Below are 12,823 nucleotides of genomic sequence, written 5' to 3'. Positions count from 1 at the left end.
ATCCTGGGAAAAGCACTGTTGCTTGCACTTCCCCATCACAAATCAGTGAGGTACTTTGTTGCAAAACACTGAATATCTGGCATGACTTGAGAAGCTCATTTTGAAAACATTTGTTGAGAAGAAGTCCATATATAATAAGCTTTGAGCACCTCCTGTCATGCATCACACTCATTTGGTGGAGAATATGGAGAGAAGGGTGTAGAATGGTCTGATGTCAGCTATTACAGGTGGCTGGCTGAGTTTTGGATACATTCACCCATTTACACACTTTTTTCCACCGGTACGTTTTCAAGCAGCCATTCCCTGGTCTGCTTTCTGTCCTTCTCCCAGTACACACAGCAGTCACCCACTCTGTGCAGTTACAGGTGTTCAAGATGTGCACTATTCACTGCTGTCATGTCAGTTAGGTGAAAAGAAAATACAGGAAAATAAATTAAATTTATCTCAAAACTCCCTAATTATATACCTGTTTGTTAATGCTTGGGAAATTCTTACACTGTGTGGTCTTGAAGGACTGAAAGAATGACAGGATAATGGATTTATTGACAAGCTTGGCCCAAGATATCAAGGTATAGAGGAAACACTGGAAAAAGGCATGAAGAGGTATAGAAAAAAAATTGTCAGCAAATAATGGCTGTACATGAGACAGCAAGAAAAGTCAAATAGGAAGATAACTATTGGCTTTGTAATTGGCACTTCAAGCTAAAGATCAGGGTCTTGACCAAGAAATGATAGTGAGGAATCAAAGGAGTAGGTATATTGTAAAAATGACAGGCAAAGAAAGTAAACATTGCAGCAGTGTACTGAATGAAACAGAGAAGTGAGAGAGAAAGACTATGAAGCTCAAGTAAAAAATTTTAAAAGGTCGGACAATGGTTTCAGCAGGGCAAACATCTGTCCCATATTACAGCTTTAATGAGTCAAATACAAAAAGTAGAGCTTTATAGTAGCTATTGCATCAGTTCCATCACATCAGTTGTCTTCAAATCATTGCCTTTTTGATCTAGGCAATGCTCCATCAAATTCTTTTTTATACTGCTTAGAATATTCTTCTTCTTCTTTGATTCTGAATATTTACGTAAAAGTCTACCTCTGGTAAGGAACAGTTTTCAAAATACACTGACAGTGGGGTTAGCACCTGAGAAAATCCCTAGGCAAAACTGACTGATATGGCAAATACAAGGCTCTCCAAATAAGACAGTTACACTATCAGCAACAACAGTGCTGTGCTTCCCTTTCTGCATAGTAAATGTGCATTAAACCTGACCTGGAAGAAGCACTTCTTTGGATGAATAAGTCTCCATGCTTACTCAGTCCTTGCCCTCCCCGTTGAGGCTGCCAACAGCATTGCCAATTAGTGCCAATCCTGAATGCAGATTGTAATACGAATAGGCCTTTCAATATTTAATTCTAGACTTTTGCACTAGTGGTATATAAATGTTTCATTAGTGCTTTTCTTCCTTTCTGCCATTTTTTTTCTCTGAAAAAGAAGAAAAGCTGTCTGCCTGAAGTACTAGCAGAAAATGGGCAAACAGGAACTTGTACTTTTAAGTGCTCCTCCCAGCTGTAGCAGTAAACTCTGGAATGAGAGTTCTTTCTCTTGAGAATCCTGATTTATTGAGAATGCATATTACAGGGTCATAAAAACAACACGCAGTTTTCATGTGATGTGTTTTATTGCTACATACTCACTCTCAAGCAATATGCAAAATCAGGAATTCAAAAGTTTTCATTTGGTGGGGTTCAACTCAATGGTGTTAGTGGCAGGAATACTCACCAATACAAACAGCAGTGGTGGGCTGGAAGCGAATAAAAGCATGCATAAGGACAACTCTCATCTCTGGACTGAGACAGGTACCACCAAATATGCAGCATAGTTTGGAGATCTCTTCTTTTTATCTCTGAAAATCTTCTTAAGAGCTTAGGATACTTCAGAGTAAACAGAATCCACTTTGTACCTCCCTAAGAGAATCAGTTCTGAGACTTTCTTTCTTACCATTAAAAAGCCTTTTTGACAACGAATGTGAGGCACGATTTACTTTCCCTGGCACTTGCAGAGCATGAAACAAGGGCATTTGAACATGCTGATTAGATTCAGATCATCTCAAAAGGCATTAACAAGCTAGTCATGTTACACTGTAAATCCTAGCAACAATAGGCATATGCATGAACAGAAATATTGCATTCAAATCTGTGGAACATGTACTAAAACTGAGAAACAAAAAAATTTCAACTTTTAAATTAATATGTTTTACTAGACGTAAAATGTCTTTGCCAGGGAAGTAAACACAACTAGTGTAGACCTCCACCTGCTGCAGGTACCTTTATCAAGACCAAGTAGTGTCACCATCTTAACAGCTAGAGATTATGAGATCTGGACTAAACAGTGTAATTGCTAAAGACACTTTTCCCAGATTACTGGCACTTGAGGACCTGCATGAGCATTGCATGAATCACTGTCCCAAGAACTGCAGAAAATCACGCTTAGATGAAACCAGTGGCAAATGTTTACACTCTGACATTCACATTTCTGATACCCTCAGTAAAAAAAAAAAAATGCTGCTCAACACAGTACATATCACAGAGCATTGGGAGGCAGTAAGGGAATGCAGGGAAACACAATGCAGTGAGTGACCCCTTGTCAGGTCTCCCTCAAGGCATTGCTTTGGGGTTATACCACTATGACTAAATATCAGAAACTCACTTTCAGGCAGATTCAGGGAGGCTGTGAGTCTGTGTGCTGGAAAGGACAAATACAAGTTAAACTGTTTTAATCTGACTTCAGATTCAGAAGTGTACTGCCAGCATGTTGTGTGGAGTTTCTGCACCAGTTTGGCAGAGGTGCTCAGTTTTTTGATGGATAACCCTTGAGCAAGGAGCCTTCCATAATTTCCCCTTCACCTTCACAACATCTGTGTATCAGGCACATACAGTGACATACCAGCAGCAGGGAAGAGCAGTAAACATGGCACAGCCCTGTTACCAGCTGGTATACAACAGGAAGGTTACTCATTCTAAGACCTCTTTCCCCAAATTCTGCTTTATTCAAGGTAAATGCTATGACTCTCATAAAATTATGGGAAAACAGTAGCTTCTCATACTTTAACAAAGATTATCACTCCTGCTTCAGAGTGCTGGAACTAGAGAAGCAGAAAGATGCTAATTTCCCACTTCATCATGGCAGTATCCTAGTGCCCAGTCAAGAGTGTTATGAAGACCAGTCTTCTGCAGATCAGATGGGCAGGAAGAGATGGTCTAGATTCAGGATGGGAATCGGAGATAACCAAAACTCCAGCTGTAGATGTAGTAGGGAGAAGGGAGGAGCTCTGAGACTTGCACTGTGGTTGTGTTTCCAGCCTCATGGTCCAAGAAGCATAGACAGGTGTGGACTGCTAAATGTAACCTAAACAATGCCTGCATCCTATGGTGTATTCTAACCATTATTTTTAATGATGATATTTTTAACTCCCAAACAATGTTTTAATCTTTAGCTCAACATGTGTAAACCTAATTCATACCTGCATCTTCAGAAATTGTGTTTTCCAGACTCCATGGGGTATTGGACTTCCCTGGATAAGTTTAGATGCCCCCAAGTCTACACAGCATCCCTTCCATGAATTTAAGGCTGTGTTTGGCAGTGTTATTATGGACTGCAAAGTTTGTGGGAAGATATCCTTCTCAGCAAGTGTTATCAAGAACCTCTTTGAAAAACATGAAAATGGAAAGTGAATATGAGATCCAGTGATTGTCCTGAATTGTCAAACTCTCCAAAGCTCCATGGCAACAGCTGAGGTAAAAGCAGGGTTGAGGCAGCCCACGAGGTTTCTGTAAGCTCTGCCTGCCCTCGTCCCAGGCCTTACAGTTCCTAAATAGAGCAGGCACAGTGTTTGAGGAAAAGCTGTGATTTTCTCTGAGAAATCAGCTATTGTGTGGGAACACTAAAAATGGTGCCACAGTACTTAAATGGTATGGTTTGTGCAGACATTCTTATTCAGAGAATGAGCAAAAATAAGTCCTTGCTGTACATGTAAATAGGATTAATATTTACAGTTTTACTCTATTCTATTCTCACTCACATTAAAGTAGAATCATCTCCCATACTCAAATGTCATGACTCTTAAGCTAGGTAGACATCACATACTTAACAAGATGGATGCAATTTTTAGCATCAATACCTCATGCAAAGTAAAATATTCAAAAGCAAATTTTTACTTGCTCTGTCTACCACAATTAGAAAAAAAAAATGGGCTGTGGGGTTTCTTTTCAAAGTACTGCTTTACCTTTGTTTTTTTTTTTAACCTGCAAGATTTTAATAGCAAAAATTACCTCTTTTGCAGCCTACCTTCTATTTTTGAAGTAAAATATTATGGCACAGGAATTTATCCTTTATTCTCTTATTTGTACTTTGTCATTGACTATATTTGTGTCCCACCATGTGTCACGACTGAGTTCTGTGTTTCTATGTGGAGTTTGAAGGGGAAGGAATTCACTGTTTTAACAACCACCACTGTGATGAAAGATTTACAAGAGTGGAAGGCCTGCTAAAGGTGACTGAATTCTCTGTTGACTTTGTCCCTACTAGAAACTTGCTCCTGTCAAGAGAGATGCATAGTCTTCAGATCCTCCATACTTTTGCCTAGGCTTTAGGTATGGCATGAGATAAGGCATGGTACAAACTCAGTAGATTCTGCATCAAAATTTGGCCTTTATTTCATCTGTAGCTTGATAGATCAATTATAGCAACAGTGCCATTCTATGTCCATTGGCATACTTTATTAAAATATTACCTCAATTATAGGCTTTTCAATTTTTATTCTATATTGTATTTGTTTGATTAGCAATTTCATCCTAGGACAGCTAGGTCTAAAAATAAATATTTTGCAGTAGTGTTTTGGGAGCTGAAGTTGACAAATCCATATTCTTAGATTCATTTACTGCCAAAATTTAAGTGCTGATTATGCCAGTAACTGCCAGTTTAAAATAAAAACTCCACTGACAGGGATGTAGGAAACTCTCAACTTATCCAAAGCTTGCATGTTTAAAATTCAGACATTTCTTGTGTTCCAGATTCGAAGTAGTGATCAACACTTAAAAAAGTAAATGCCTCAAGCCAGATACCTAAATATGTAGAAAGGATCCTTAAAAGCCACTTAAAAATCTGAAACTATGTTAATTTTATGTAGGAAGCTAATTTGAAGGTGCTAGCTGTGAAAATAATAGACATTGTTGCTCAGCTGGCCTTGGCTTCCTATCCAAGGGGATTTTTCTAGATTCTGCAAATCCACACAGACTGCCATATGTAATAAGGGAAGTTTTCTCTCAGGAAAAAATGTGTAAATCCTTCAAAATGTGGAAAAAATGATGATGATGATGATGATGATGATGATGATGATGATGATGGTAGTAATAATAAATATATTTTGAAAATAATAAGGTCTGTTAAAGTAAGGCAAGATTTTTATGTATTATTGCAATTTCCACAGTTGATTTAATAATTCAGCAGTTTTGGTCAACAACACAGATCAAATTTGCACCTTTTCAGTGTTATTCTGTGTTCAAAGCAACACTCTCTAAATATTTGGGTTTGTGTTTAAAAAAGTCTTTGTATATGCAGCATTCCATTTTTCTAACCTGTATATGGTAACAATGTAATAAACTTGAAGTGCTTAAGCAAACTTGTCTTCATTTACTAAATGTAGAAAGATTATGCTTCTCCAGTGACACTTTCCTCCTTTGTAACTAGTAAGTGTAATAGCAGAAAGACTGATTCACAGACCTGAAAGACATGATGAAAGTATTCAGACCAAAAAATCTAGTAATGTACAGAAAAGCTTCCTGTCCAAATCACTGCCCTGGCCTAAGCTTTGACAACACAAACATTTAAGAAATGTATCAAAATTAGGGATATGTATTGTGATCCACTTTTAGTAGTGGTCTTGCCAAATACTTTCATTATCACAAGAGTCTGTCTGGGCTGCTTCTAACTTTGCAAAACTGCGCTCATTCAGACTAAAGTTTTCTATAATGAGAATTTAGCTGAGATTGTGATCAATAACGTGTGGGATTTTTTTGCCATTGTTAGGCTATTTTATTTTGGGGGTGGGTGCATTTGCATTTATTGAATTTGCAACCAAAACAATTCAGCCATTTCAAAAAATAATCAAAAGAAATGCACTGTCTAATCACACTTAAAATTCTCACAGTGACTCAATACAAAGCTCCTGTGTTTTTATACTTCAGAATAAGAGACATTTGGTCCCTTCTTAAGAGAGGAAGGCCTTTCTGTCAGGAATGTGATTTTACCATCCTTATGAGAATGCAGCCTAATTTCATCACAGATCTACCTGAGTTCATAGGGTAAAAACATTTTTGCGTATAATAAAAAAAAATCATTTACAGTTTGTCTGAAACGAGCTTGATGTTCAACCATGTATAAAAGAATCACAAAGCCTGAGAGAGGCTTTTAAAGACAGTGGTGAAAATTTTTAAATGCTGAAAATCTTGTGGGTTGTCTTTCCTGTAGTTTTATTGTCTTTGCTACTAAAAACATATAGTACAGGGTGTGAAGATCCAAACTGGAGGGAAGTCAAAGAAGCAGGATTACAGGAAGAATGGAATATAAACACCATAGACTGGAAGAAGAGCTGAGGATGGTTTGGAGCAAGAATGTGGAAATGTAACAAGTGCAATGAATATATGCAGAAAATGTTGAACAAAGGGTCTCAGTGGGGAGAGAGTCAAAACTACCACAGGCCATAGGAAATAGGGATTTGTGACCTTTGGCCATAACCTGCCCAGGCACCTACAGGGGACTCAAGTCTCTGTTCATGCTTCTATCAAACAGCTGGGGTGAAACCTTACAACAGGGCTGAGACCCTGTTTGTGGGGGTCAAACCCTTTATGTAAGGTGTGGTGCATCTCTTCCCTGATGTTGGGTCGCTCACATTAGGAGGTTCATGTTTATGGTGTGTTGGCCCCATCTGGCTGCCCACCAGCCAGGCGGGGCCAACAGCCCCGTCTCACTACTAGCCCCTGGCCAGTCCTTCCCTACAGCAAGACGTGGGCAAGAATTGCAGGAACATGAGTGAGGAAGCTTGTGGGTGTAGATACAGCCAGGGAGATGGTTTGCCAATTGCTGTCATGGGCAAAATAGACCAAACTTTGGGTAATTTAACAATTTATTGCCAATTAATTTTTAAATTCCTGATTTGGGAACAGGGAATCAGAGAGGGAAGAAGCAAGCACTATAAAACCTTTCCCCCTCCACTGGTCTTGGCATCCACCTGCCCTTTCTCACTCTTTTTCTCACCATGCACTCCTGTCCAGATCATGTTCTCTCCCCTTTTGTCCCTACCTCCTCCTTGAGGGGATGGGGATGGTGGTCTGGATCCAGCAGGGTAGAGCAATGTAGCTGCACAGGAAAACATCCCAGACTTCAGCAACACCCAGACTGAGGTTTCCCTGGCAGCCTCCGTGTGCCCTGGTTTGAGGCAATGCTCTAGGATGTGATTAATACCTTGCCCTGACAGGCCTGAGGAGGAAAAAGAGGATGTGCAGGTGCCTCTTCAAATTGTGGAAGAAGCTGGAAGAGGTGCTGTGAAACACTGTGCTGGAGGAACCGTGGGGGTTGAGCCTGGCCACAGCTGTGATGGTATGGGGGAACAGGACAGCAGCCTCCTGCAGCAGCTAGAATACAAAGACATTCTGCTTTGAGTTCCTTTACTGCTTTGTGTCGCTTAATAAAAACATGACCTTTGCTTTATCACTCTGCTGTACTACATAAAGATATCACAGAATCACTGAATCATAGAATGTATGGATTGGAAGGAACTTAAACTATCATCTAGTCCCAACCATCCCTGCCATAGGCAACCTCCAGTGAGACCAGGTTGCTCAAAGTTCCAGCCTGGCCTTGAACACTGCCAGTGACAGGATATTCACAAGGTCAGTGGGCAACCTGTTCCAGTATGTTACCAACCTCACAGTAAAATATTTTTTTGTAATAGCTAGCCTAAATTTCCCCTATTTCAGTTTGTATTCAGGTATTTCAAAACCATTTAAATATATGCTTATAAAGATGCTCAGAAATAAAATAATTTCTAAATCAAAGGCCTGGAGAAATGTAAAGATATTCTTTCTTTTCCTTTGTATTTCTTTTTCAGAGGCCAAACTAAATTTCAATCAAAACTGTTTTAAAGAAATTCAATCATAAAAATACACTGGCAACTTTTAAATAGCTCTTCACCCTTTGGAAAATTGGCCTGTTGCATCTTCAGCCAAGCTCACAAACTCAGTGTGTCTCTAGCAGTTGAAACTTCTGTTTATCCAGAATAAAGATAAAACCTACTACAGTCATAGAACTGTTGCCATAAGAAAATAATTCATATACAAAATACTCTTGTATTACAGTAAAAAAGTCACAGAAACGAAAAGGCAAAAATTAATAATTCTATGTTCATCATAAGGTTATGACTTATGTCAGCTCTGAAGTTACCCATGAAGCAAGGGAATTAAAGAAATATTACCTCAAGGAGCACTGGACATGAAATTTATAACACAAAACTGCTTTTTAGTGCAATAAGGCATCTGATTGTATACTATTATCCAGGAAGCCTTGATCATCGCCCATTCAATAAAGTTCTTCCAATACTGCAGTTATACAACACAAAAAAGTCTGAAGTAAACTCATGAGATGCTAAAGTGAGTAAACTTTTTTAGCCATCCCTTAAAAAGAAATAAAAAAACTCCAATTATTTACAATAATGTAATCAACAATTGAACAAAGAGAAGTTCAGTGACTTCATAAATAGCTGTTTTAAAGGTTCCTTTAACAGCCACACTTTGTTCATTCAAAAGGAATGTTTTCAATTTTTCAAAACCATTTATAGCCATTTTAATGTGTTACATTTTTTTACTGTCATTGATATGCATTTACTGTGATAATTAGAACTGATGGCAAATATACGGAACTTTATAAGGATATTCAATCACTCTAACACAGCTCTAGGTCCTGATGGATTCAGTAATGACTTTTAAAATGAAATTACAGACAAATCAAATGATTAAATACTTCATCCTGTAAAAAAAAAAAAACCTTAAAAATTTGTCAGTGACATAAAAGCTAAAGAAGACTTAGAAAGGATAATATGTACATATCTTTCCACCCTAGATCATGTTAATTTGTTGAATGAAAAATTTATCCAAAGCACATAAGCTATTTTTCAGTTCATCTGTTATGGTAGGATTTAGGGAGTTAAAGATAATAAGGTCTCTTATCCCTACAGCATTTTATTCTGACTCCAGGAGGGTTGAAGTCATAATTCTTCTCCATGGGGAAATTATCCTGCTATTAACCCACCATTATATTTTACATAGCAGAGTTAATGCAAACACACTATAGTTGTGTATAACTAAAGTATAATTCATTAAATGAGTACAAACTTTATGGAAGACAAGCAATGCAAAGTAATCCTTGAACTTTTCTACAATGTAGAAAACAGAGGATGGAAGGTTTATTGGAGACCAGAGGGCTAGTAGGAGTGGGGAGTGTTTGCCCTTTGTTGACTGTGTGACTTCATCAGGATCTCAGGCTGGCCAGCTGTGATTGTGCACTTCTGCCCCTCTGAGAAGTCTCTGTGCAAGCATAAGGAAGTGAGTTATACATGTAGGTATGCCTGCTGTGACAGACTTTGTCATTCATGTAACATCAACTGCTGAATGCTCATAGAAATATTTGTGCATGTCTTTAAAAAAAAAGAAAATCACTCTTATACAACTTGATGCATAATTAGGCTTTTTCTACATAAAATTATTGCTTTGAGTGTTAATTAATTTCTAAGATGTTAAGATGTTGCATGTTGAATAATGTGGAAGCTGTTTTGCAAATGAATGAATTTCTTATTGTAATAGTTCTGTTGAACAAATTTTTTTTAGTTTACAAATGTTCTTTTCACAGTCACAGTATTTATCCAGATCTGTAGTTGGATAGATATACTAAAATATGCACAATCACTACTTGTCTAACTTGAAATAATTGTTTCATTTTGATTTGCCAAACTGTTTTTAATGTGAATGAGCCAGTGTGTTATTTAAAGCATGTAAATAGAATCAAGAAATCTAAGCTTATAGGTTGTCCTTTCTTTCTGCTCTATAGAAAGTATGTACATTTGAATATTAACATGCATTTTGGGATAACATTCAGTTCTGAATACTGTAAAATTTATATATTAGACCAGAGATTTTTATGCAATGTCATACCATATTAATATACAGTATGATTTGAAAACAAAAATCTCAAATAAATTATTACTTAGTCTTCCACAAAAGTTTCTTAGTTTAAGGCGATGTGGAGTTAAATCTCAAAACAACTTACACTCCCCTTTCACCAATAAGGAGAGACAAGTGCGAGAAGATATAAGGGAAAAGATGAGAGTTTGCTAGAAACAAAAAGAAAAACAGCAACAACCAAAATAACACCACTAACCACTAGATACAAAGGCACTGAGTCATGCAGGCTCCTCAGGAACAAAGAAAACAAGATGGTAGAGAAGCCCCACCCTCCAAGATGGTGGCCAGTGTAGCAGCCTGCATGGGCCAGAACAAAAAGACAAGATGGTGGCAAAGTGCCCTTCTCCAGACCATGCAGCAGAGAGAAAGAACAAAGGAAAAAAAGCAAGACAGCAACCAAACTTCCATGGCTCCAGGACTCCCTCACTTCAGTGGGGGTTAGGGACCAAAAAAACACCTGGAAAATTTATTTTTGTCCATAAGGCTCCGATGCTGCCAAAAATGCTGGAAGAAACTTCCCATCAAGTTGCAGTTCCAAACCCTCCTCAGCACAACCTTCTCCCTGGAACAATAAAAGGAGATTATGAAGCAGTTCTGGTGGCAAATGGGGGTGCTGACATGTGTGGGAAGCTCCAGGCCTGCAGTGTCAGCCTCCCCTCAAGCTTCCTTTTGGCTTGAATGGACATGGTTAGTGCAATTGCGAGTCACCGCTGCATTGCGGGGGAGAAGAACTGCTCCTGCTGAGTGCCAAAAAGAAGCAGGCCCAGTCTGGCAGTTCAGAGTGGCAAAAAAAGTCTGGAACGGTTTTGGGCAGCAAAGTGCAGCTTCTCAGGTTGCACCCCAGAGACCTGCCAGAGGCAATCCTCTCAGTAGCCCAGAAGAAACAAAAGGGAGCTCATACAAGTCCCTTTCCCATTTTTAAAGGGACATTACCAGCCCCCCATTTGTGAACCTGGTGTAAAACATCTAAGTGCCGTTTCCCCAATTGCTGTCTTAAAATGACCTTGAAAACAGACTGCACAGATTAGCATAGGGGAAATACAGAATACACAGTTTTGGGATCACTTGAGGCAAAGTCCCAAGCTGACTAAGGAGTTTTTTAAAAAGAAACAGAATTAAAAGTGAAAAGTTAAAGTGTCCCTGAGCTTTAGGATAGCAAGCTTCCAGATCCTCAAGGACATAGTCAACAGGATCCCTGTGAGACTGTCTTCAGGGGCAAGGGAGTGGAACACAGCTGGTATGTCTTTAAGGAAATCTTCCATGGAGCTCAAGAGCTAGCAATTCCCAGAGTAAGAAATTGGGCAAGAAAGGCAAGAGACTGGCATGACTGAGTAGGAAATTGCTGGCCAAACCAGGGGAAAAGAAGCAAATGTACAGTGTAAAGTAGGATGGATAACGTGGGAAGAGTATAGAGAAGTTTGGTTGAGTATGGTTAGGGTAAGGAAGGCCTGCAGAGGCTGGAACTTGGCAAGGGGCACAAAGGATGGAAGGGCTTCTACAGGTATATTTACCAGAAAAAGAAGGCCAAAGAAGAGCTCTGATAAACAAAGCTGGTAAATTGGTAACAATGGACGAGAGGGTTGATGTAATTGTTAATATTTTTGTTTCAGTCTTCAATGGTAAACTCTTTTCTCACCTTCAAGTGAACAGGCAGCAGGATGGGGGCTGGGAGAGCAAAGTACCATCCACTGTAAAATAGATCTAGTGTGTGACAACCTGAGGAACCTGAACATACATAAGCTATGGGACCCGAAAAGATGTATCCCAGAATCCTGATGGAGCTGGCTGATACAGTTCCCAAGCCACTCTCCGTGATTGAAAAGTCATGGCGCTCAGGTCAAGTCCCAGGTGGCTGGAAAAGGGGAAACATGGTACCCATCTTTTAAAAGGCAAGAAATTAGGACCCTGGAAACCAATAACCCCTCAGCCTCACCTCTGTGCTCAGAAAGATTATTACATTTCTATTACATTTCACCAGATTTATTGGCGTAAATGGGGCTTTTATTGTACTGTTACATAGCATCATGTACAATGCAATGCTTCTACCAGCTTAAGAGACACAGAAGAGAGGTAGAACAGGTGAAATGCTGAAATATTTTGAGCTAATCAATAAGGTCATTGCAGTGCATGTGTCTTTCTAACTCATTTTATATTTATGAAAATAATTTTTTACTCTAATAAATCATGTTTATAGTTTGACAGTTCTAGTGAGAAATTACAGTAACTGGAAGAGGAGAGAGTGGCTCTCTTCCGCCACGTATTTCAAAATTTCTTACAATGAGACCACATGTTTCTCTGGACATAAGATGAATATCCATCTATTTTATGATTGACTAGGTGTTTTACACTGCTCACTATCAGGGTCAAAATACTTGTGGTCCTGCATTTCTGTGCCAAAAGAAATTGAAGGCCCACATGAAGATTAAGCAGCGAAGGTTACTAATTCAGATCATGCAATGCACACAGTTTAATTTGATTCACAGCAGGCTCATCAGAAACGTCCTATTTGGTATACATCTTTTTCACTGGGTTAAGA

This window comes from Passer domesticus, chromosome Z, assembly GCF_036417665.1.
Source record: "Passer domesticus isolate bPasDom1 chromosome Z, bPasDom1.hap1, whole genome shotgun sequence".
Taxonomy (NCBI): Eukaryota; Metazoa; Chordata; class Aves; order Passeriformes; family Passeridae; genus Passer; species Passer domesticus.
The sequence above is the reverse complement of the archived record's forward strand: the minus strand, read 5'-3'. Positions refer to the sequence as shown.